The sequence below is a fragment of the Oryctolagus cuniculus genome, chromosome 1 (assembly GCF_964237555.1).
Source record: "Oryctolagus cuniculus chromosome 1, mOryCun1.1, whole genome shotgun sequence".
Taxonomy (NCBI): domain Eukaryota; kingdom Metazoa; phylum Chordata; class Mammalia; order Lagomorpha; family Leporidae; genus Oryctolagus; species Oryctolagus cuniculus.
The window spans coordinates 172,222,452-172,248,894 of record NC_091432.1 but is presented as its reverse complement, the minus strand read 5'-3'; the positions used below and the strand labels follow the sequence as shown (position 1 = coordinate 172,248,894).

The window sequence follows — 26,443 nt, the reverse complement described above, 5'->3', positions numbered from 1 at the left end:
TACCGTTAATTCAAATTGTGCAACACATTAAGGACAGAGATCCTACATGGGGAATAAGTACACAATGACTCCTGTTGTTGACTTAACAATTGACACTCTTGTCTATGGCATCAGTGGATATAGTTTCTTATCTACTTGTTCTGGCCTCAATTTCCTGCATTATATTGAAAAGAAGTGATATGAGTGGGCACCCTTACCTTGAACCAGATCTTGGAAAGCTGTGTTCTTTTCATACATAGTCTTTATTGTGTTGAGATAAGTTCTTTCTATAGCTGTTTTTTTAAAAATCATGAATGAATATTGAAATTAAACTTTCTTTAGTATCTATTGAGGTGATTTTAAAAATTCTGTGGTGGGATGGGACAGTAATGTGGTTCAGGTAGAAGATGAGAATGGGGAGGAAAATGTAGGAGATATTGCTGGAGAACCTCCAATACTGAGAGAAAAAAGATACATAGAGTCTCAGAGATACGTTCTGCATTATATAAAACAACTGCCGCAAAGACACAATAGATGTTTGTTGGGGATAGACTTGGGATGGATTTGGACTTGGTAAAAAAAAGGTCATATGATTCTGGGCCCTTTAGGCAGTCATAAGCCAAATGAATTATCTGTGAAGTACAAGAGGACTATGAAATATTTATTTTCAAATTTCATTGACAGATTTCAGTGACATATAGAGTAAAAGTATTTTAAAACCTGGTTGGGCACTCTGGCCTCAGAATCAGCCCTTAAGGCATTTGTATCTGGCTAAAAAGCCCATGAGAGTATTTCAGGCATGGAAAGCCAAGACACTCTGGCAAAAAAATATATATATATATATATATATATATATATATGACCTAAATAAAAGATCTCTGTGAGTGAGATTCCAGCAGAAAGAATGGGCCATCAAATAAGGAGGTACCTTTCTCTGAAGGGAGGAGATTACTTCCACTTTAACTCTGACCGTGTCTAAATATGATTGAAGTTGGTGAACTCAAGAGGCTTCCATAGCCTTGGCAACCCATGACAAGAGGCTCAGGTGATTACTGATGCCATAAACAAGAGGGTCAATTGTTAAATCAACAACAGGAGTCACTGTGCACTTACTCCCCATGTAGGATCTCTGTCCTTAATGTGTTGCACAATTTGAATTAACGGTATAACTAGTACTCAAACAGTATTTTTCACTTTGTGTTTCTGTGTGGGTGCAAACTGTTGAAATCTTTACTTAATATATACTAAATTGATCTTCTGTATATAAAGATAATTGAAAATGAATCTTGATGTGAATGGAATGGGAGAGGGAGCAGGAGATGGGAGGGTTGGGGGTGGGAGGGAAGTTATGGGGGGTAGCCATTGTAATCCATAAACTGTACTTTGGAAATTTATATTCAATAAAGAAAAGTTAAAAAAAAAAAGAAAATAAATCTTGATGTGAATGGAATGGGAGAGGGAGCAGGAGATGGGATGATTGTGGGTGGGAGAGAGGTTAAGGGGGGAAAAGCCACTATAATTCAAAAGTTGTATTTTGGAAATTTATATTTATTAAATAAAAGTTAAAAAAAACATAGTTCAATAATAAAATATAGATTGCTTTAAATTTGGCAAAAAAAAAATCCATTTGAAATGGCTTCCTAAGTTTTAGAGAAATTTTTACAACACACTCTAATTTCTAACTTTTCTATAATTCTGCTATAAAATCCATAGGTTTGCTATTGCCATCACCCCTATTGATTCTTAGGCAGTAATTTTATCAAAAGTTGAACCAACTGTGGTAATTGTGACAGAGGTAGCAGCACTCAACAGAAAGAATCATCTCCCTGTACATTTCTCATGTGCCTTCTGGTTATGTTAGAGCTATGTGGGTGTAGTAGTTTTTTTTTTTTTTTTTTTTTTCACTATAGGAAATACCTGAGTGGACAGCATTGTGGCACAGCATGTTAAGCTATTACCTGCAATGCTGGCATCCCATCTCCCTGGTTCAAGTCCCAGCTACTCCACTTCTGATGCAGTTCCATACCATTGTGCCTGGGAGAGCAGCAGAAGATGGCCCCAGCATTTGGGTCTCTGTCATTCACATGGGAGACCCTGATGGAGTACCTGGTTCCTGGTTTTGGCCTGGTCTTGCATCACCTTTTGCAGCCATTTGGGAAATAAACCAGTGGAGGCTGGCATGAGCTCCTCCTCTAGCGCTCTCACCCTCTGAAACTCTGCATATCAAATATATTATGATTAGTGATGCATTAATCTTGTGATTAGAGAGTGGATTGAAATTATGTTTTTGGGAGGCTGGCATTGTGGCACAGTAGGTACAGCTGCTGCTTGTGATGCTGGAATTCTGTATGGGTGCCAGTTCAAGTCCCAGCCACTCTGCTTCCAAACCAGCTCCCTGCCAATGGCCTGGGAACAGCAGTAGAGGATGGCCAAAATACTTGGGCCCCTATACCCACGTGGGAGACTCAGAAGAAGCTTTGACTTGTCTCAGCCCTGGCCATTGCAGTCATTTTGGGAGTGAACCAACAGAGTAAAGATCTGTCTATCTGTCTCTCTCTCTCTCCTCCCTCAATACCTCTTTCCCTCTCTCCCTCTCTCCCTCTCCTCCTCTGACTCTCCTTCTCTGTAACTCTGTCTTTCAAATAAATAAACGTTTTTTTTTGTTGTTGTTTTTTTTTTTTTTTGCAAAAATTAAAAGAAAGGAAAGGGGGGATTGAGGGATAGAAGGGGGAGAGAGGAATCTTCTTAGAATTGTTCCTATAAATAAATGAAATCTGGTCTCTTTATCGTAATAATTTTTTTTAATGTAGAGGAGAAAAAACAATGAATCTTAAGAAATACCTGAGGCCAGCGCTACGGCTCACTTGGCTAATCCTCTGCCTGTAGTGCCAGCACCCCGGATTCTAGTCCTGGTCGGGGCGCCAGATTCTGTCCCAGTTGCTCCTCTTCCAGTCCAGCTCTCTACTGTGGCCCAGGAGGGCAGTGGAGGATGGCCCAAGTGCTTGGGCCCTGTACCCGCATGGGAGACCAGGAGGAAGCACCTGGCTCCTGGCTTGGCTTCGATCAGCGTGGTGCGCCAGCTGCAGCGGCCATTGGAGGGTGAACCAACAGCAAAGGAAGACCTTTCTCTCTGTCTCTCTCTCTAATTCTGCCTGTCAAAAAAAAATGAAAAAAAGAAATAACTGAGAAGTAGCTACTTATGAAGGAAGATATTTCTTTTGGCTCATGATTTTGGAGGGTCAGGGTCCACGCGTGTACAGATCCTGTGGTTTTGCTCACCTTGTTAAGGACTGCAGTGGCAGTGTGCATGTGAAGTTTGGATCACAAGGCAGGGGAGGAAGCAAAGGGTGGTGAGGACTGACTCACATTTATGTTACCAACCCTCTAATGAGAGCTTCTTTTTAAGGATGCACCCACACTTAGTTCACTTCCTAAACACCATGATTGGATCATGTTTCCACTCTCCCAGCACAACCAACAAATGATCCTGGTGTTTAAAGTACTATATGAGTTTTGGAGCCAAATCATGTTCAAAGTATAATAGCAGCTAACTAGAATCCACAAGCTGTGAGCAGAAATGTCATGTGTGTTATTATGGATCATGTAGGGAGATCACTACATCTATATCTGGTCCTCCTACTAATTAGGACAGAATCATAGATAGGTGTAGCTTTCTTTCATAAGTTTAGGGTATTAAGCATCTTTGAGCACAACCCTTTCTGCTTCCATTTGTGGATGAAAGAGAGAGAGAACTTCCAACCACATGTTCACTCCCAGCATGGCTGACATGACCCAGTCTAGGCCCAGCTAAAACCAGGAGCCAGGAACTTTTTCCAGATCTCCTACCTGATATAGGGGCCTGAATACTTGGGCCATCTGCTGCTGCTTTCCCATGAGCATTAGCAAGGAGTTGTATTGGAAGTGGAGCAGCAAGGATGTGAACTGGTGCCCATATGGGATGCAGGTGTTACAGATAGCAGCTTTACCTGCTACACCATGATGCCAGCCCCAAATCCTTTTCTTTAAACCACTGAAAATTCTGCATTATTTTGTTGTCACAGCATAATCCACATATCACTTCTAAATTGTGTTGTATACTTCAACACATCTAATAGACATATAACAGAGAACTTACATTGTATAGGTATCAGAAGCAAGACCTGTATACATCAAACCTAATAATATGGAAATACTCATATGTCACTAAAATAAGAATACTGTTTAGAAAATATCTGGGGGAAATGTTCTACATCAATAACCATTTTTTAAATTATTTCAGAAGTCTTGGTGTTAATTCTTTAAATATTTGATGTAGTTTAAATGGTGACAAGTATTTGGTTATATTCAATCTTGACACCTATTATTGGTAGATTTAGGTATTCTGTTTCTTCATGATTCAATCTGGGAAATATGTATGTGTCTAAGAATTTCTCTATTTCTTCTAGATCATCAAATGTGTTGCCACATAGTTCATAGGAATCTCTAACGGTTCTTTGTATTTCTGTGGCATCCCTGGTAGTATCTCAATTTACATCTCTAATTTTATGTATTTGGAAATCCTGTCTTTTTTTTTCTTGGCAAGTATCACTAGGATTTATCAATCCATATATAATTTCAAAGAACAAGCTCTCAGTTTCAGATTTTTTTTATAATTTTTAAGTTTCTATGTCACTTATTTGTACTTTTCATTATATTGTTTGTTTCCTTCTACCAATTCTGTATTTGATTTGTTCTTGCTTTTTAGTTCATTGAGTATAATGATACGTTTGAGAGCTTTATATTATTGTTTTGATGCAGGCACTGATTGCTATAAACATCCCTCTTACTACTGCTTTCACTGTATCCTATAGGTTTTGGTATGTTGTGTTTGATTTTCACTTTTTTTCAAGATTTTTTTTTTTAATTTTCTCTTTGATTTCCGTTTTGAGTCATTGGTTGCTTAGGAGTAAGTTGTCTAATTTTTATGTATTTGTATGGCTTATAGCAGTTTTCTTCCTCATGACTTCTAGTTTTGTCCAATTGCAGTCTGAAGAGATATTCATTATAATTTCTATTTTTGTTGAAACTCATTTTGTGGCATACCCGATGATCTAGCCTGGAAAGTGTTTCATGTGCTGTTGAGAATGTGCATCCTGCAGCTGCTGGGTGGAAAATTCTGTAGATGTCTATTAGAACCTGCTGATATTATATGCAATTTCCCTTTGCAACTGAAAGTTGAGTGTTAAAATCTGCTACTAATATTGTATTGGAGTCGGTATCTCCATGTTTGTCAATATTTGCATAGATTTATATTTACAAGTGTTATTTCTTCTTGCTTGCTTGAATCTTTTTGCTATATAATGACCTTCCCTGGTCTCTATTTATTTTTTATATAAAAATCTAATTTATCTAATGGAAGTATGGGTATCCCTGCTTTTATGGGGCTCTGCTTTCATGGAATATTTTATTCTATACTTTTGTTTTCAGTTTATGTATGTCCTTAGAGGTAGAATGAGTTTAGCTGGGAGCTCTTTCTTAATCCACTTTGTCACTCTGTCTCCTAATTGGAGAATGTAATCCATTGGCATTTAAGATATTTATTGATATGTCAGATCTTACTACTGCAATTTTGATTTTTTTTTGTGTGTTTTTTTTATTGTGGTAAGTTTCTTTGTTCCTCCTTAAACTGCAATCTTCATTTGTTCCTAAGTGATGTTCTATAGTGTTGTACTTTGATTCCTTGCTTATGATTTAAGTCTATGTTTAGGTTTTTCTTCGTGATTACCTTGAGGCTTAGAAAAATCCTATTTTGGCTATAGCAAGCTCTCTTGAAATGATAACTTAATATTAGTTATAAAAATAAGAGACAAAAGATAAAGAGACACATTCTAATAAAGCACTCAATATTGATGTTCAATTTGTTCTTAGATTTTAAATTTTTGATGTTACATTTTATATCTCTACATCATCTTTCATTAACATTTTAGTGTAGTAATTGTTTTAGTCTTCATAACAAAGTTATGTATGTATTACCATGATTATAATATTAAAGCATTCTGAATTTGTTGGTATAGTTACTCTTCCCAGTGACTTTTCTACCTTCTGATATTCTTATTTGTTAGTATATTTTTCAGCTTGAAAAACTACCTTTAACATTTCTTGGAAGACAGATTTTGTGATAATTTCTATCAGCTTTTCCTTGCCTAGGAATTTCTTTGTCTCTCCTGAATACCTGAAGGAAACCTTTGCCGCATACACTCTTCTTGGTTGGCAATATTTTCGTACTGTTAAGATCTCATTCCACTTTATGTTGCCTGTAAGGTTTAGTTTAGAAGTCTGCAGTCAAATTGGAAACCCTTTGTGTGTTATTTGCTTCTTTTCTCGTGCAACATTTCAAATTCTCTTTGTCTTAAAACATAGGATCTTGATTATAATGTATCTTGAAGTAGACTTGATTGGGTTGGATCTGATTAATGACCTCTCACCTTCCTGTACTTTACAGCTGTATTTTTCTTCCTAGGTTTGAAAAGTTTTCTGTTATTATCTCCTCGAATGTCTCCTCTACCCCTTTGGCATTCTCAAGTCCTTCTTGAATCCCAATAACTCCAATAATTACTCTTTTCATGCTAACCCATATTGCTCATAAACTTTCATTATCCCTTCCTAATTCTTTTCCTTCTTTTCAGTCCTTAAATTCTGTGTTTAAATTGCCTGTTTTTATTCTCGCTAATTTCTTTCTTCTGTTTATTCTTTTATTGATTTTTTATAATATATTAAATTTCATATACTGCATTTTCCATTGAAGGAGTTATGCTTGATTTTGTTTTATTACCACCATCTCTCAAACTTGTTCAGATTTTGATTGTTTCTCTGTGTTCTCTTGAATTTCACTGAGTTTTCTTAAAGCTTCTATTTTGAAATCTTAAGTATTTGGGAATTTCAAAAGGTTGGGTTTTTTTTTTTTTTTTTTTTTTGTACCTTATTAAGCTCATAGTTCCGTGGAAGTTACTGATGACCGCTGGAGTACATCATCATTTGTGCACTGAACTACTAATTTTAGTAACCTCGTGTTATTGGTGACTCTCCTAGAAATTCTGAGCCATCTGTTCTGCAGTATTGAGCATTGAGCATTGTTCAGTTGGGCTGAGGGGGCCTCACTGTTCAATGCTATACCCATCAGCCACTAGTGATGCTGGCTGGAGTATAAGACTGCTCAAACAGGACCACACAACTTCACTGAGCACTGAAGCAGGTCCAGGGAATCTGTCTTTAGGCACTGGTCTCAGGGTGTGTTATTTGCCCAAGGTTGAACGAGGGATGGTGGAGGCAGTTCCTCAGCTACTCAGGTAGGCGCTAGGTGGATCACACTTGTTTCTCACAGTCACCATACCCTGAGTAATTTTGGGTGTGCACCCCAGGCATGTGAAAAGTTGGTGGTGATATATACAAAACAATTCTGTTTTACCAGGACACAGACCTTTGGCTGATCTGGGGTCAAGTCTAAAGTCTGCATCCGCAGGAACTGGCCTTTTTTCTGTAGTGCTAGTGTAGATTGCTTGGTATTTGAATCTTTGTTCACGTTGGTGTATCTGCAGGAATGTCATCACCACAGCTTCATACTTGGCTACCATGTTGGTCCCACTCCTGCTATTTTAATTGAGGCAAAATAAATGTAATCAATGAAGTCTCAGTATCTTCAGAATGCACTCCGATGAATTTTACCATATCTGATAGATTTTAACTTATGTATATTTAATCATGAAAGAAAATTTCCTTCAGTTCCTTTCCAAATCTCAAAGTCATCTCTGTTCTAATTTCCTTCTGTAGAGAGTAGTTTTGCCTGTGGTAGTATGTGATAATATGTGGTAGAAGTGGAAACATAAGAGGGCTTTTCAGAAAGTTTCTGGAAAATGCTTATTATGAAAAAATTATGCATGGGTTTTTCAAAAATTACATCAGAATGAACCTACCTTTGAATACTGTTTTCCATGAGCTTTTTGAAACACATTTGTACTCTGTATTTTTGCATGTCACATCTATCCTTCAGCATGTCAGCATGTTTTTAGGATGCATTCTTGATGCTACACATCACCAGTTTGATTCCTTTTTGTAAATATTTCTTATAATTGTTTCTCGGCCTTTTGGCTAAGATCAAGTGTGGTGTCTGTTCTTATCAGTTTAATAAATGTTACTTGCACACTATGAGCTATTTAACATCTTCTTGCTGATGGAAACTTAGATTGCTTATAGTTTGGGGAAATTATGAATAAAACTGTTTTAAACAGTCTCACATAATTCATTTTGTGAACATATGTTTTTATTTGTCTTGGTTAAAGACCTAGTGGTTGAATAACTGAGCCATACTTGGTGAAATTGAAGCTTTGTAGGAAAGTGTTATTGAATAATGCAGTTGTATCATTCTTTATTCCCAGCAGTAGTATACGTGTACGTGAAATGGGATATTAGTTAGTCATATAAAATAAAGAAATCCTGCACATGATGACATTCTTTTTTATTATTATTAGGCAGAGTTAGTGAGAAAGAGAGTGGCAGAGAGAAAGGTCTTCCTTCCATTGGTTCACCCCACAAATGACTGCTACCGCCGGCGCACTGCACCAATTCAAAGCCAGGAGCCAGGTGCTTCTTCCTGGTCTCCCATGTGGGCGCAGGGCCCAAGGACTTGGGCCATCCTCCACTGCCTTCCTGGGCCACAGCAGCGCTAGACTGGAAGAGGAGCAACTGGGACTAGAACCCAGAGTGCCGGCGCTGCAGGCAGAGGATTAGCCTAATGAGCCGCGGCACCGGCCACATGATGACATTCTAAGTGAAATAAGCTGGGCATATGAGGGCAGGTATTACATAGTACCATCTCATTGAAAAACCTAAAATACTGAAACAGAACATAGGAAAGGAGAATGGTGTTTTCCAGGGGTTTGGAGTAGGGGGAAGATGAAAGAAGGTACTCATCACAGGGCACAAATTAACATTTGTCCCAGATTAATCTGTAGTTAACAATATTGTATTCTATAAAAAATGTGGTGCGGGCATATCTTAAATGTTCCTGTAACAATGTGAATAATAATAAGAAGAGAGCAGGAGGAAACTTTTGAGGTGATGTATATGTAAGTGGCACTGATTGTGGTGATGGTTTCGCTAGTATATACTCATCTCCAAACTCTTAATTTGTATACATTAAGTATGTGTAGCTTTTTTTAGGTTGATCATACATCACTGATGAAGTTTTATAATCAAACAACATGCCCTACCAAGCCCTCCAAACTATTGCTTCAAAGCATTCTAACAACTTTTCTTCATGTTTCTTATTGTGTGATTTTTTAAAAAATTTTTGTTAATATAAAGAACAGATTTCATGTATTTCATGGGTACAAGTCTAAGATGATAACCATGCTTCCTTCCCCATCTCTCCCTTCCTCAATGCCTTTTCTAATTCCTTTTTGTTTTCTTTAATTTTCGCAAAAATGAATTTAAATTCACTCCATAAACATAGGCTAGCACTAACCATCATTTTTAACAAGTAAATATGGAAAGAACACAGTTCCAAAGGAGTATAAAAGGGCTGAAAACAGTAACCAAATCAAAAAATGTCCATTTCATTCTTTAGTATCCCATATCAGAGAAAACATGATATTTGTCTTTTTGAGACTTGCTTAATTCAACAAGTTTAACAGTTTCTAGTTGCATTCATTTTGTTACAAAAGACTGGATTTCATTCTTTTTATTCTGAGTAGTATTCCCTAGTATATATTTACACCACATTTTATTTATCCAGTCATCAGTTGATGGACATCTGGGTTGATTCCAAATCTTAGCTATTGTGAATTGAGTTGCAATAAACATGGAGATTAAAATAAGTCTTTCAATTTCTGATTTCATTTCATTTCAGTAAATTCTCAGGAGTGGAAATTTGGTCATTTGGTGACTCTATTTTCAGATTTATGGGGAATCTACTGTCTTCCATAATGTCTGTACTAGTTTATAGTCCCACCAACAGTTGATCAGGATACTTTTTCCCCACATCCTTGCAGGTATTTATTATTTGTTGATTTCTTTAGGTCAGCCACTCTAACTTGGGTGAGATGAAACGTCATTTTGGTTTTTATTACATTTTTCTGATGGCTAGTGATTCTGAGCATTTTTTCATGTGTCTGTTGGTCATTGTATTTCATCCTTTGAAAAATGACTATTCATGTCCCTTGCCTATTTCTTAACTGGGTTATTTTGTTGTTGTTACTGAGTTACTTGATCTCTTTATAGACCCTGGCTATTAATACTTTATTAGTTTCAAGTCTACAAATACTTTCTCCCACTCTGTTGGTAGCTTCTTCACTTTGTTGAGTGTTTCCCTTGCAGTGGAGAAGCTACTTAACTCAATGTAATCCCATCTGTTTAATTTTGCTTTTATTGCCAATGCTTCTGGGGTCTTCCAAGAATTCTTTGCCTATGCCAATGTCATGAAGAGTTTCCCCAGTGCTTTCCTTCATGGTTAGATGGTATCAGGTCATACATTTATATACTTGATGCATTGTGAGTTGATTTTTGTATAAGGTGCAACTTTGGGGTCTTGTTTCATACATGTGCATGTAGAGATCCAACTTTACCAGCACCATTTAATGAAGAGACTGTCTTTTCTTTATGGATTGATTTTTAGCTCATTTGTCAAACATTAGTTGGTTGTAGCTACATGAATCTTTAATTTCTGGAGCTTCTATTCTATTACATTGATCTACTTGTTTATTTTTGTGCCAGTACCACTCTGCTTTGATTATAACTGCTTTGTACTATGTCTTGAAATTTGGTATTGTGATGCCTCTGGCTTTCTTTTTGTTATTTAAGATTGCTTTATCTATTCAAGGTCTCTTTTGTTTCTATATGAATTTTAGTATTGATTTTTCTATATCTGAGAAGAATGTTGCTGGTATATTGATTGGAATTGCGTTGAATCCGTAAATTGCTTTGGGGAGTATGGATACTTTGATGGTACTGATCCTTCCAGTCCATAAACATAGATTTTTTTTTTCCATTTTTTCTTTTATGTCTTCTATTTCTTCAATCTCTTGTAAAATTTTCATTGTAGCAATATTTCATTTATTTATAATCTGCCTAGGTTGTGTTCATAAAAAAATCCCTAAATTTTTTAGCAATAAAACTTTGTGTTTTTTTATTGTCTACATCAGGGATTATAGTGTACATATAATGTTAAGTTATCAATGCACCTAAAATTAATATTGAGCAGTTACAACTATCAGGAAGACAAAATAGAAATAAGTCTACTTAATATTCCTTGTGTTGTGGTCTAATGTTTTAATTCTACATCTCTTATAAACACCCAAAACAGAATCATTATATTTACTTTAAATAATAAATAGTCATTTAAAGAAACTTAGAGAAAAATAGTCTTTCATATTTAGCCACATATTTCCTATCTTCAGTCTTCTTTTCTTCTAATTATTGATCCAAACCTTCACCTGGAATAGTTTACACTGTACTTCATGAAATTATTCTTGCATTTCCTATAGTGTAGGTCTGTTTGTTCATATGTAGCCCAAAGCCCTATGGTGAACTCTCACACAGACTTCAGTGGTGCCATCTGAAGAGCTCCCTCTGATCCAGTACCACCACCAAACCAGCCCACCTCCAAGTGACTACAGCCAACTTAGCAGCTCCAAACTCCAATATCTGTAACCTCAGTTCAGTGACACCAGTGGGTTCTTGGACTCTACCTCCCAGCACTATTGTCAGAAATTTTTTTACCAGAAAGATAGCCAAAGAAACACAGAGTTCTTTATATTGTTCTTTGAAAATTGTCTTTGACTGCATATTGTCCAGTGTCTGAAATATTTGTTTCATATATCTTGTGCGCTTTTATTGTTGTTTATATCAGTAGGGCAAGCCTGGTATCACTTTCTCTGTTATGACTCTGCAAAGAGATTCCACTTTCATTTTAGATGATTATGTTTAATGTTTTATTTCTTTTTTATAAAATAATGCTTGAATGAAAAGTATTTTTTTAAAAACTCAGTACTGGAAAAACAACTGGAAAATGAACTTTTTACAGTCTCATTCAAAAAGTATTTTTGAGAATTTTCCTAAACAATAAATGCTGTGCACATAAAAATTAATATTCAAAGGACAGCCCAAGAATTGTTAGTAATGTACAGTTCTCCTCTAAATGTTTATTGCAGTAATATCACTTATGCTTGATACAGACCAGATTTCTCTGCAGTTTATTAGCAGTCAACAGTTATTATATGGCAATAGTGTTTACAAACTATAATTTATTACTTTAACTTATGAGTTAGTATCAAATGAAAGAAGCAAATCATGCATTACTTTTGGTTGGAAAAATTCTATATACTGGAATATATTAACAGTGTCATTGTTAATGTTTTGAAAAATGTATTCATTCAACACTCTTGAATGCAGAAGTTCCTGTAATGTGAAAAGGGTCAGGCTGTTTTGCTGAGTATCTGTTGTATATAGAGTTTGCTCACACCCTCTGCTCATTCAATGATAAATGATACTTTAAAGAGTACCATTTTAAATTAACCAATTTTACTGCAAAATGCAAAATCTTAATTTTAGATTTTAAAGCCCTTTGAGTTATCTTGTAATCAATGAAATAACTCCCAAATATGTGATATTTTTAAGACAAGATTATAACAAAACTCTTCCATTTGATGAAATATCATTAACACATATTTTAAAATCTCTAATAGAATATATAAAAATTACAGATTGGTATAGTAAAAAGCACACTATACCATATAGAAGTTAAAATTCATGATCTCTCATTGCTGCTCATAATAATGTACCCAATTTGAGCAGGTTATTCAATTTTCATAACTTATTTCTTCATACATTAAGAAAAGGATAGCACATATGTCTTAATAACATCACTATTTTTGCCAGCATGATGAAGATTATGGGAATCACTTCAGTGTATGAGTGTCATGATTGTCACTGAAGAAAAACAATGGGATTTTTCTTCTAGCCTCTGTTCACTGTTGGTTTACCAGGTTGCCTTTAGAAAAGATTTAGAGCTATTTCTCAAATTCATAAATGATGTCTTTAATATCTACTCTTTTGAACTGGCAGAGAAATAATTCATAGAGAAGGAGAAACATTAAAGAATACTAGCCTAAGCTATTAAAAGAAAAATCACTTATGAAACTGGCTATTTTGTTTAATATATATTGAGATTTTTTTAAAGTTTTTTTATTGAAAGAGTTACAGAGAGAGGTAGAGCCAGACAGAGAGGGGGTGTCTTCCATGTGCTGACTCACTCCCCAAATGGCTGGGACTCCCAGAAATGAGCTGATCCAAAGCCAGGAACCAGGAGCTTCATCTGGGTCTCCCACATGGGTACAGGGTCCCAAAGACTTAGACCACCTTCCTCTGCTTTCCCAGGTGCATTAGCAGAGAGTTGGCTCGGAAGTGAAGCAGCCAGGACTTGAACTGGCACCCGTATGAGATGCCAGCTCTGTAGGCCAGGGCTTTAACCAGATCCCATAGCACTGGCCCTGGGATTTTTAGAAAAGGATACCTTTAAAGTCCAGAGTGCTCACCATTACACCATGGAACCTGCTAAGAGGACACTTTCAAATCAAGCACACACATAGGTTTTAATTGTCTAATAGTTTGGTATTTACCACAAAGAAAATTTCCAATCTTGTAATTACTCATTACATTTTAGTGTGCCCATGTTCATTATTCTATTTGTATAGCATCTTATTGCTCAAATAATTGGCACAATGACATCTCTAATGGAATATTTAAATTTATCTCAATAGATATTTATGTAAAATTCTTCACCCTCCAGATACTGTTTTCCTTATACTGTATGTTTAAAAGTTTTCTTTTTTGCCCCCAGTAGATCTGCCTGCCACTAAAGGCCAAACAAGGAGAATTTCATATCCACTTCTTAAATACTATTTACTGAAACGTCAATGAAGTGAGAATGAAAGGCTCTAGAGAAAGTTCGCTGAGCTATGATAATTTATCAAATCTAAACAAAACCCCAGGTGGAGTCCAAGTTTATAACCTAGATTTAAATTACTGCACAGAATTACTTTTTATCTTTCTGGATCTTTAAAAGTCACAGCTCTATCCGTGAAACCTGTACTTGTGCAGTACATCATTTATGTCAACATTCATACTTGGCTTACAAGATTGAATAATATAGGAGGGATTATAAGCAATAAAATAATTTCTCCTCTTGAGGAACACCACTCAGGCCACTTTTATTGTTTAATTTAAAATTGTACACCAATATCAGTAAAATAACATTAAACAAAGTTAGACACTCGTGTAATGCAGCAACATGAAGACAGAAATTCTCTTGCTAAATAACTGTTTCCTGGCTCCCTAGTGAAAACCCTTAGAGCTTCCTTTAAATGAGGAAAGCTAGGAATTGTTGTCTCAGGTAAGCAAAATATGTATTTTTTAATAGAAATTTAGACTGTCGTGCTGGAAAGCACCTGTGAATCATCACAGTTGGCCTCGTCAGTTTATGCATGAGGAAACTGAGACCTGAGGTGATGTCTGACAAAGAGTCAGTAGGTCACTAGGTAGCACAGTGACTGTGACAGTGCCCTAACTCCATCATGATGCTTCACTATGGTCAAACGTTATTGCCACCACGATATTACATGTAAAACATTCATTTATTGAGAGCTGGCTATGTGATTTGTACTACACTATAGTTCTTGGCATTGGGTGTATAAAAATAGTAATTACATCTTCACAAATGACATAACATTCCCATTGAAATGACTCCTATCCATTGTCTATTGAGTTGACACACGGATAAATATTCTCATCCAAGTATGTCAAACTAGAACTATTTGTTCAAGGATGCCTTTATTTTAATTATGAAGTAATTAAGATTACAAATTTAATTTAGTTGAGCGATACATGTCAATATCATGCATGTTGGGGAGGGGGTGATAATGAGCTGTTCTCTCAAAGTCATTGAAAACAACAGTAACTGGCCGGCGCCGTGGCTCAATAGGCTAATCCTCTGCCTGCAGCGCCGGCACACAGGGTTCTAGTCCTGGTCGGGGCGCCGAATTCTGTCCCAGTTGCTCCTCTTCCAGTCCAGCTCTCTGCTGTGTCCCGGGAGTGCAGTGGAGGATGGCCCAAGTCCTTGGGCCTTGCACCCGCATGGGAGACCAGGAGAAGCACCTGGCTCCTGGCTTCAGATCAGTGCGGTGCAGCGCCGGCACACAGGGTTCTAGTCCTGGTCGGGGCGCCGAATTCTGTCCCAGTTGCTCCTCTTCCAGTCCAGCTCTCTGCTGTGTCCCGGGAGTGCAGTGGAGGATGGCCCAAGTCCTTGGGCCTTGCACCCGCATGGGAGACCAGGAGAAGCACCTGGCTCCTGGCTTCAGATCAGTGCGGTGTGCTGGCCGCGACGCTCTGGCTGCAGCGACCATTGGGGCGTGAACCAACAGAAAAGGAAGACCTTTCTCTCTCTGTCTCTCTTTCTCACTGTCCACTCTGCCTGTCAAAAAAAAAGATTAAAAAAAAAAATAAAAACAGTAACTAAACAGCTTACTAATGGCACACCTACTCTTCCATTAGCTAAAATATAGAATAAAAGAGTAATTTGAGAGATCAAAGCCTCATGATCTGATAGTTAAATCAATTTCTAATGTTATTCACTTCTTTTTTTTGAAGCTTTATTCATTTATTTGAAGGAGTTGCACAGAGAGGTAGAGGCAGAGAGAGAGGGAGGTCTTCCATCCACTGGTTCACTCCCCAATTGGTTATAATGGCCGGAACCGTGCCAATCTGAAGCCAGGACCCAGGAGCTTCCTCCAGGTCTTACCATGCGGGTACAGGGGCCCAAGGACTTGGGCCATCTTCTACTGCTTTCCTAGGCCATAGCAGAGAGCTGGATTGCAAGTGGAGCAACCAGGGCTTGAACCAGCGCACATATGGGATGCCGGCACTGCAGGCGGCAGCTTTATCTGCTACGCCACAGCGCCGGTCCCCTCATTTACTTTTATACAATTATTTTATTGCAGTAAAATGTATATAACAAAGCTTATCATGTTAGCCATTTTTTATTTTATAGTCTGTTGGTCTTAAACAATTCAGAATGCTGTATAGCCATCACTAACAATCCTCTTCACAACTCCTTTTATCTTGTAAAATTGAAAATTTTTATGCATTAAACAATTACTCTCAATACCCTTCTTTCCTGGTAATGACATTTCTACTTTCTATTATTTTGACCACTCTAATTCCCTCATATAAGTGGAATCTTATAATATTTGTGTTTTCGGTACTGGCATATTTTAAGTAGGATAATATATTTAAGATTCATTCATGTTATATCATATGTCAAAAATTTTGCTCTGATGTGAAATGCCAGCTTTGCAAGCAGTGGCTTCACCTAATGTGCCACGACTCTGCTCTTATTTATTCTCCTCTAAGACTTAAATAGTTTTAGATTTAACATGTAGGTCCATTTTTCTTTTGTATGTGAATTTAATTAACAGTCCAACCTAATTGTCTTGCCTGTGGGTATACAGTTTTCACAACAACATTTATTGGAAAGACTGTCCTTTTTCAGTTGAATGGTCTTGGTACCCTTGTCAAGAACCATTTCACCAAATATGTTAATGTTTATTTTTGGTCTCTCTATTATACTCCATTGGTCTGACATTCTGTCTGTGAGGTTTTTTGTTTTCTTTTGTTTTTTACTATAGCTCTGTAGTGAATTTTGAAATAGTCAAGTGTGAATATTTGCCATTCCTTTTCAAGATGGATTTGCCTATTCAAGACTGTGACCTCATATGTATTTTAAATAGATCTTTGTAACTTGAATGAAGACATCATTAGGATTTTTGAAATAGATTGCTTTGAGAAGGTAGTTTACTTCAAATAATATTAGCACATTAACTGTATTAAACCTTCCATATTTGAACATCAAATGCTTTTCCATTTATATATTCTTTAATTTCCCTCAACAGAATTTCAGAGTCCTTATTGTGTAAGACTTTCATCTCATTAGTTAATTCATAAATATGTTAATTTATGCTATTCTAAATGGAATTATTTTTGTCATTTCTTTTCCAGTTGTTTACTATTACTACATGGAAGTGCAAATGATTTTTCTGTGTTGTCTTCATGTCCTGCCACTTTGTAGCATTCACTTATTACTTTTAAGGGTTTTTATTTCCTTCCTATTGAATTGGGTTGCCTTTTTCTTGCCTTATTGTTCTTGCTAAAACTCAATACTCTGCTAATTATGAGTGATCATATCTGGCATACTTGACTTTTCCCTGATTTTGGAGAGAAATTTTCCAGTCTTTCAACAATAAGTATAGTGTCTGCTATAATTTTTTTCCTTATCACTTTTATTATATGGAGGTGGTGTCCTTATATACATAGTTGTTGACATCTTTATTGGGAAGGGAGTTTAAATTTGTCAATTTTGATCATGTTTTCTTTTCATTCTGTTAGTATGGCATGCTATATTGATCAATTTATATTTGACCATCTTTACATTCTAAGAAAAAATTCACATCTTCATGGTGTATAATACTATTAATATACTGCTAAATTTATTTTGTGACTCTTTGTTTAGTATTTTTGCACAAGTGTTAGTACGAGATATTGGTCTCTAGTTTTTTATGTTTCTAAGAATTTGTCCATTCCATATAAGCTATCCAAATTGCTAAAATATAGCTATTCATAGTACTCCTTAAAAAAGAATGGTATGCTCATTTATTTGAAAGGCAGACTTACACACACACACACAGAAAGCGAAAGAGATAGAGAAACAGAGACAGAGACAGAGAGAGAGAAATTCTCCATCTTCTGGTCCACTCACCAAAAGACCACAAAAACCAAAGCTGGGCCAGAAAGAAGCCAGAAGCCAGTAGCCCCTCCCAGGTCCTCCACATGGCTAAGGGGCACAAGCCCTTGGGCCATCCTCTGCTGCCATCCCAGGTACAGCAGCAGGGTTTGGAAGTAGAGCAGCTGGGACCTGGACATGTGCACATATGGGATGCTGGCACCACTGGCCATGGCTTCACATGCCACACTATAGAACTGGACCCAACAATATTCTCTTATGATCCTCTTTATTCCTATAGATTAAGTCCTAATGTCTCTACTATTATTTTTAAAGTTAAGCTGTTGATTTTAGACCCTCCTTTTTTAATTCATTTATAGTGATATATTTCTATATCAGAATGGCCTTTTGCCAAATTCTGTAAGTTTTGGTATGTTTTTAATTCATCTCTAAGTTTTTTTTTTTTAATTTCCCCCTTTGATTTCTCCTTTAACCCATTTGCTGCTTAAGATTATATTGTTTAATTTTTATAAATTTGTCAAATATCCAATTTTACTTGTGATATTGATCTTTATTTTTTGTGATTTTAGAAGATATTTTATGTTACTAATTTTCTTAAATCTATTGTTACTTAGTTGCAAGCCTGATAAAAGGTCTATTCTCTCAAATTGAGAAAATGTATATCTGTTGCTATTGGGTTGAGTGTTTTGTGTATATGTCTGTTTGATCAACTTGGTGATCAAACTTGGTGAATTGTATTAAGTATTTTATTTCCTTAATTATTTTCTGTCTAGTTAGTCTATCAATTACTGAGAGTAGAATACTGAAATCTCTTTTACAATAGAACTGTCATTTTTTCCTCTTCTTACAGTTTTTGCTTCATATATTTTGATGGTATATTACTAGGCTCATAAATAATTGTAACACTTGCTTGCTGTATTGAACAACCTACTAATACCTAATTAAGTGTTAAAGTGATCATAGGTATAGAATTAAGCATCAAAGTGATCAGTGATCATATAGATAGGATTAAGTGTTAAAGCAATCATACAAACAGGATTTAGTATTTGCTAATAATAATAGATAGATAGAATTAAAAAGGCATGTATGCTCCAGCACGGGAAACAGTCCACATAGCTGACCCATAGAAAGACAATCACTTAAAGTAGCACTCTGACCTCAGAATCAGTCCTTAAGGATTCTGTTCTGGCTGAAAAGCCCACAAGGTCATTTCAAGCATGGAAAGCCAAGACACTGTAGCAAAAAAGTGTCCTATATGAAGGACCTCTGTGTGTGAGACTCAAATGGAAAGACGTGATCATCAAAGAAGGATGTAGTAAATTAAAAACTATTCTGAAATAAAAAAATACCTAATGTCCTTCTTCACCTCTTTTTAAATTTTTATCTAACAAAAATCTTCTTGTTCTGACACTATAGCCACCAATACTCTGTTTTGGTCATTATTTGCATAGAACATTTTTTCCATCCTTATCCTTTCAATCTATTTGTGTCTTTGGAAGTAAAATCTCTTATAGACATTATGTAGCTGAATCACATGATTTTGTTAACTACCTATCTTTATATTCTGATTGGAAAGTTTAATCTCTTTGTTTGTAATGACTGTTAAGTATGGACTACATCCATAGTTTTGCAATTGTTTTCTTTATGAACTTCTCTCCCTTTTATTTCCTATATAACTTTGGTATATAGCTGGAATATTTTAGTGAAATGTTTAAATTCCTTTCTCATTTTCTTTTCCATGTTATTTCTATTTTCTTGTGGTTCTCATGGGGATTGCATTTAACATGTAAAAGTTAAAATAGGATACTTTAAATTTATACTAGCTTAACTGTAATAACATACAAATATATTGTTCCATTAAGAAATTTGCCCCCATCTCTTTGAAATGTTGATGCTGCAATATGAAAAGTGCATGTTATGAAAAAAGACTAGCCACAGATATTAACTTGTATGAACATAATCTAGTTCAAGTCACTAAGAAGATAAGGCATAACCTAAAGAAGAGTTGCCATCTGAGAAACATAAATGCAACTAAAACTGAAGCAAAAACAACTGCCAAATTTATGGTGAAGCTTGGGTGGAAGAATGGTGAAATCACTGATTTATGTAATCCTCATGAGGACAATTGCCTCATAGACTCATTAGTTTGCAAATGGATAACTCATTTTAAGAAGAGATAACTCAGGGCCTGCACCATGGCACAGCAGGTTAAAGCCACTGCCTGTAGCACCAGCATCCCACAAAGGTGACAGTTTGAGCCCTGGCTGCTCTCCTTCTATTGTACCTGGAAAAGCAGCGGAGGATGGCCCAAGTGCCTGGGCCCCTGCTACCCAGGTGGGACACCTGAATGAAGCTTCTGGCTTCTGCCTGGCCCAGCCCCAATCATTGCAGCCATCTGGGGGTGAGCCAGCAGATAGAAGATCTCTCACTCTGTTTGTTCTTCTCTCTCTCTCCCTGTAACTCTGCCTTTCAAATAAATTAATCTGTGAAAAAATAAAAGAAGAGATGACTCAATGCTAAAGATGAAACCTGTAAACCATCCACATAAATTTGCAAGGAAAAAAAATAATGTTTATGCCTTATTGAAGGGAACCAATGATCAACAGCAGGAACAGTAGCAAGCACCATACTCAAGTGGATTCAAGTTATGCAGTTCTGACTCAAAAAGTAAAATTAAACAAACTTTCTTAATGAGTACCAAAACCCTTATACTCAGATCTGCTGCAGACAAGGGCAGAGCCTTTAATGGAAATTTTAAACAAGTGAGGGTCAAGATTCTAAAGTATTTCTTTGTAGAACTGTAGTAAGAAATGAAACATGACTTTACCAGTATGATACTGAAGACAAAGCACAATTGAAGCAGTGGTTGCTAAGAAGTGAAAGTGCTCCTGTCACAGCGAAAGTGGACCAAACAGGAGCAAACATCATCATGGCCAGTTTCTTGCAGGCACTCAAGACACATTTCTGGATAACTTTCTGCATGTCCAAGGAATAATGACATTTGTTTATTATGAGAGTGTTTGGAGAAAGTTAAATCTTTAGCCAAAAATAAATAAATAAGAATGAAAACCATATGGAAATTTTATCAGAGGGTTCTTCACCATGACAATGTTCCTGTTCATTCCTCTCATCAAATAATGGTGGTTTTTTGAGAATTTAGATGAAGAATCATCAGATTTTACAGTATACATTTGGCTTCTCTAACACATCTTAATCAAAAAATTCTTAAACAACTTCTATTTTTAGACAGTTAACAATATGTAAAAGAATATATTGACAGGATTAATTTCCAGGACACTCAGTTATTTAGAGATGGACTAAATCTCTGGTATCTTTTGCCACAAAAACTTTTGAACCTAGTGGAGCACCTATTGAGAAATAAAATTTTTACTTTTTTCTTTAAATTCTATTTTTCTACAAACCTTTTGAAGTCCTGTTTATGTTGTGTCCTGAAACATAAATTAATGATTCTTTGAACTGTAGTAGCCTCTTAAACTTATAGAAATAAAATATCAAATTACAAACCAGAGTTACATTACCGGAGTCTAAAACACCTTTTTAATGCTGTGGTTTTTTTGAAACCATGCATAAAACAAATGCAGTTACAAACTATTGTTAAAACTATCTTTTATAATGTCTCATATATTTTTATTTATTGAGATATTTATTTCTTCATATGACTTCTAGTTTCTGCTATTGTTGTTTGTTGTTTGCTTGTTTGTTTTCTATTTCAAACTCCAAAACTTCCCTGAGCATTTCTTGCAGGCAAAGACTGGTGGTAACAAACTCCCCCAACATATTTGTTTATCTGGAAATGTCATAATTTCTCACTCATTTTTGAAGAATAGTTTTGCCAGATATATGATCCATTATTTTTTGCCAGTACTCTAAATATATCAACCCACTGCCTTTATCCTCTAAATTTTTTGGTGAGAAACTTATGGATAATCTTATTAAAGATCTTTTCTATGTGATGAATCATTTCTGTTTTGCTGATTTGAGATTCTCTTTGTCTTTCACAATTTTGATTGTAGTATGTCTGGGCGTGGATTTCTGAACTTACTCTACTTGAAGTTCACTGATATTACTGATGTTTATATTTAAGTCTTTCATGAAATTTAAAGAGTTTGCAGTCATTATTTCTTCAAATATTCTGTCTACCTCCCCCCCCCACCATTTCCTTTGTGGACTGTACAATGCACTCATCAGTCATTTCTCTAGTGTCCCAAGTTTTTATCACTTAAAAAGATGTATTGTACCTATTTGAAAGTCAGTGTAGAGGCCAGTGCTGTGGCATAGTGAGTTAAGTTTCTGCCTGCAGCACTGGCATCCCATATGGGCACTGATTTGTGTCCTGGTCAATCCTCTTCCAATCCAGCTCTCTGCTAATGGCCTGGGAAGGCAGTAGAAGATGGCCCAAGTGCTTGGGCACCTTTACTCATGTTGGAGACCTGGAAGAAGCTTCTGCCTTCAGGTCAGCCCAGCTCCAGCTGTTTTGGCCATTTGCGGAATGAACCAGAGGATGGAAGACCTTTCTTGTGTCTCCCTCCCCCATCTATAACTCTGCCTCTCAAATAAATAATAAATCTTAAAAAAAAAGAAATGCAGAATAACAGCAGAAAAAGAGACACAGAGACAGAGATTTTGAATAATCAACCTCCACTAGTTCACTCTGCAGATGATTGCAAAAGCCAGGGCTAGACCAAGCCAAAGCCAGGAACCTGGAACTTCATTTGAGTTTCCCACATGGGTGGCTAAGACTACAGTTCTTGGATTCTAATCTGATGCTTTCACAGGCAAATTAGCAGGGAGCTGGTTTGGAAATGGAATAGCCAGGACTCAAACCAGTGCTCTAAAAGGGATGCTGGTGTCTTAGGTGGTGCTTAAATCAGTGTACCACAAAGCTGGCCCTGCTCTGTTCATTTCATTCATTCTTTTTCGCTTCTGGAGACAGTCATTTTAATTGTCATGGTAGTTGTCTAAGTGGAAAGAAAAATTCCTGCATGTTTTCTATTTCACTATCATCCCAGAATCCTTTTCTCATTTACTTTTAAATGTTAAAATAATTGGCTAATTTTTATTTTTATTAAAGTCCTAATAATAGGCTATAAATTCCATTACATTTGGGGATTTCATTGCCTTCTGACTCAGGAAGCTATGGCAAGGATGTGAGAAAAGAAACAATGTTGGCCAGCACCGTGGCTAACTTGGCTAATCCTCCACCTGCGGCACCTGCACCCCGGGTTCTAGTCCTGGTTGGGGTGCCGGATTCTGTCCCGGTTGCTCCTCTTCCAGTCCAGCTCTCTGCTGTGGCCTGGGAGTTCAGTGGAGGATGACCCAAGTGCTTGGGTCCCTGCACCCGCATGGGAGACTGGGAGGAAGTACCTGGCTGCTGGCTTCAGATCGGCACAGCGCTGGCTGTAGCGGCCATTAGGGGAGTGAACCAACAGAAGGAAGACCTTTCTCTCCGTCTCTCTCACTGTCTAACTCAGCCTGGCAAAAAAAAAAAAAAAAAAAAAAAAAAGAACAATGTTGTCCAGTTATTTCCAAGTATGTTTGGAAAGACAGACCATCTAAAGATAGCAGCAGTTAGTATATACATTAGACACCACTTATCCTGAGGGATAAGTTCTATGATACCTAGAAGCTGCTGGAGCCACAGATAGTACTGAACCTTTTATGTTCTGTATTCAGTCCTGTTCATACATATCTATGATAAAGTTTAACTTCGAAGTTATGGATAATAGGGGAATAACAATAGTAACTCATAATAAAATATGGTAATTGTAAGAATATAATTGAAATTATTGAATGTGGCTTTTTTCTCTCTCTAAAAATATCTAATTTTACTTTTACTATTCCACTCTAGGAAAACACTTTACAGCTACTCTTAGTGTCTCCAAGTTCCTAGCATCGTTATTCTTTATTTAAGCTTCCTTATTAAGTAAAATAAGGCTTACTTGAAAGCAAGCACAGTGAAAATCACAACCAACAGTCAATATCTACTAGGTGACAAATAGATGGGTAACATATGCAACATGGATTTGCTGGACAAAAGGATGGTTGACATCCCAGGTAAGACAGAGCTAGATGGCTTGACATTTCATGATCCTGTTTAGAACACTGCACAATTTCAAGCTTCAAAATTGTTTATTTCTGGAATTTACAATTTCATATTTGTAGTTGGCTACAGATAACTATAGAGCCACACATAGTAAAACTTCAGGGACAGGAGGACTACTGTAGCAAAGTGTATGGCATCAGAAATTTAAAAATAAAAATGGCATGACATATAAAATCTAATTATGTCTCTTAATGAGGAGCATGAGAAGTAATTTCATGCCAACTATTCACTGAACTGTGGAATTACTTACAAGGAGTTATTGTCACAATACCTGTATTACAGAAAGTGATGTAATGATGAGCTATGCCTTATAGTGTGTTCATACTAGTATGGAATGTCTTATAACATGCTGGAATGCACATTAGATTGCCACCTGGGTCCCAGTTTCTAAATTAGTTACATCACACCTGTAGATTATATTCATGTGTTGTTTCTTCTTCAAAACAAGGTTTACAATAATAGTTGAACAACCTACGTTACAATCCAAGAAAATATACTTCTTTGGTTTATCATGGTCAGATAGCATAAAAAGAAAATGCTTCGTGAGACAATTACTTCTACAATTATCAGATAATATTGAATTGTAAGATAAAGACTCTCCCTCTTTTCCGTTCATCGAGCATATGCACATTTTATATATCAGCTCTGCCAGACTTAAAACTTTGGATATAAGGTACTGGAAATTGTTGGAGACAGTTTCTGGTATTATTAATTTGACCTCAAAACTGAAGCAAATTTGGGCAGGTACTTTGTTGCAGCAGGTTAAGGTGCCATATGCAGCACCAACATCCAGTATGGGCAATGGTTCAAGTCCCAAATGTTACACTTCCAATCTAACTCTCTGTCAAAGGCCTGGGAAAGCAGCAGAGGATGGCCCAGACATTTGGGCCCACGTGAATATGTGGGAGACCCAGATGAGGCTCTTGGCTTTAGCCTGGCCAAGCACTGGCTGTTGCAGTCATTTGAGGAATGAACCATTGGATGAAATGTCTTTCTCTCTCTGCATCTGCCGGGCTCTTCCTCTCTTCCCCCCAGTTCCTACCCCCCACTCCTTCTCTCTTAACTCTGCCTTCCAAAGAATTCAATTATCTTAAAATCTAAAGGAAATTCCCCAAATGTACCATGTTTACATATGTACCTAGGGATCTGACTACATGCATTGTAGAGTATCAAGATTATATTAAGAACTCCAAGGGAAAAATGCCTTTTATGGATTCTGTTCTCTGTTTTTTAATTTATTATGATTCTACTGAAGATTAATCACTCTGGGAAAAGGGAAAATTAAAGAATAGTATCCATTACAATTATTTCATTTGTATTATTAAAAGATAAAATTTTGTTTCAGTAATCAGCATTATATTGATTTACATTATGGCCCAACATAGTACAGTTATACTTTTGCTTTAATATATATATTGTTCATTAGTGTTTTCTCAAGGTACATTGATACTCCAGTAAACAAGTAGCAGGTATGTTGTACAATACCTGTTTTCTACATCTTAATACAGTTTGAAAAATGAAAAAGTTTAAAAGCAATTGAAGGGAAGGAACCTTCCAAAGTCATCTTATGAGACAAGCATTATCTTAATTCCCAAACCAGGCAAAGATACAACAACAAAAAACTATAAACAAACATCCCTGATGAGTATAATTGTAACAATATTCAACAAAATGCTAACAAATTGAATCCAACAACAAATATAAAAGATCATCTATCCAAGAGGAATTTATCTCAGGGATGAAGGAAACAGTAAAGGCAATATATGACAAACCCATAGCAAGCATCATATTTAAAGGAGAAATACTGGAAGCATTTCCACTAAGATCTAGAGCCAGACCAGGGTGTCCACTCTCACCAGTAGTATTGAATAGAGCTCCAAAAATTTTAGCCACAGCCATTAGTCAAGAAACAGATATTAAATAGATATGTATTGTAAAGGTGGGAATATACCTGTTTGCAGATGACATGAATCGAAACAGATATTAAATAGATATGTATTGTAAAGGTGGGAATATACCTGTTTGCAGATGACATGAATCTTCAAATAGGGGAACCAAAAGACTGAACTGATAAAAGAATTTGACAACGATGCAGGATATAAAGTCAGTGCATAAAAATCAATAACATTCATATATCAACATTCTGACAGAGAAAGTATTTAAGGATCCATCTCATTCAAATAACCCCTTGCTCCCTGGAATTTGAATAACTTGGTATAAATTTAATCAAGGATGTCAAAGTTCTCTACCATGAAATGTACAAAACATTGAGGAAAGAAATAGAAGAATCCACACACAAAATGGTAAAATCTGCATGTTCTTGGGGTTGAAGAATTAATATCATTAAATTGTCCATACAATCTAAAGCTGTTTACAAATTCAAAGCAATCCCAATCAAAATTCTAAACTCTTTATTCACAGAAATAGGGAAAAATTAAAAAATTCATAAGGAAATGGAGAAGACCACAAGTAGCTAAAGCAGTGCTAAACAATACAAACCAAGAGGGGCGGGCATT

The 26,443-nt window shown here is 36.3% G+C and overlaps 1 protein-coding gene and 1 pseudogene across 2 annotated transcripts in view; both read left to right on the top strand.

Moving 5' to 3' along the window:
* Positions 1-26,443, top strand: part of PTPRD (protein tyrosine phosphatase receptor type D) — a 1,630,925-nt gene that overhangs the window by 392,710 nt on the left and 1,211,772 nt on the right. The gene's annotated exons all lie outside the window — the stretch shown is intronic.
* On the top strand, positions 8,084-8,196 carry LOC127485367 (U2 spliceosomal RNA; annotated as a pseudogene).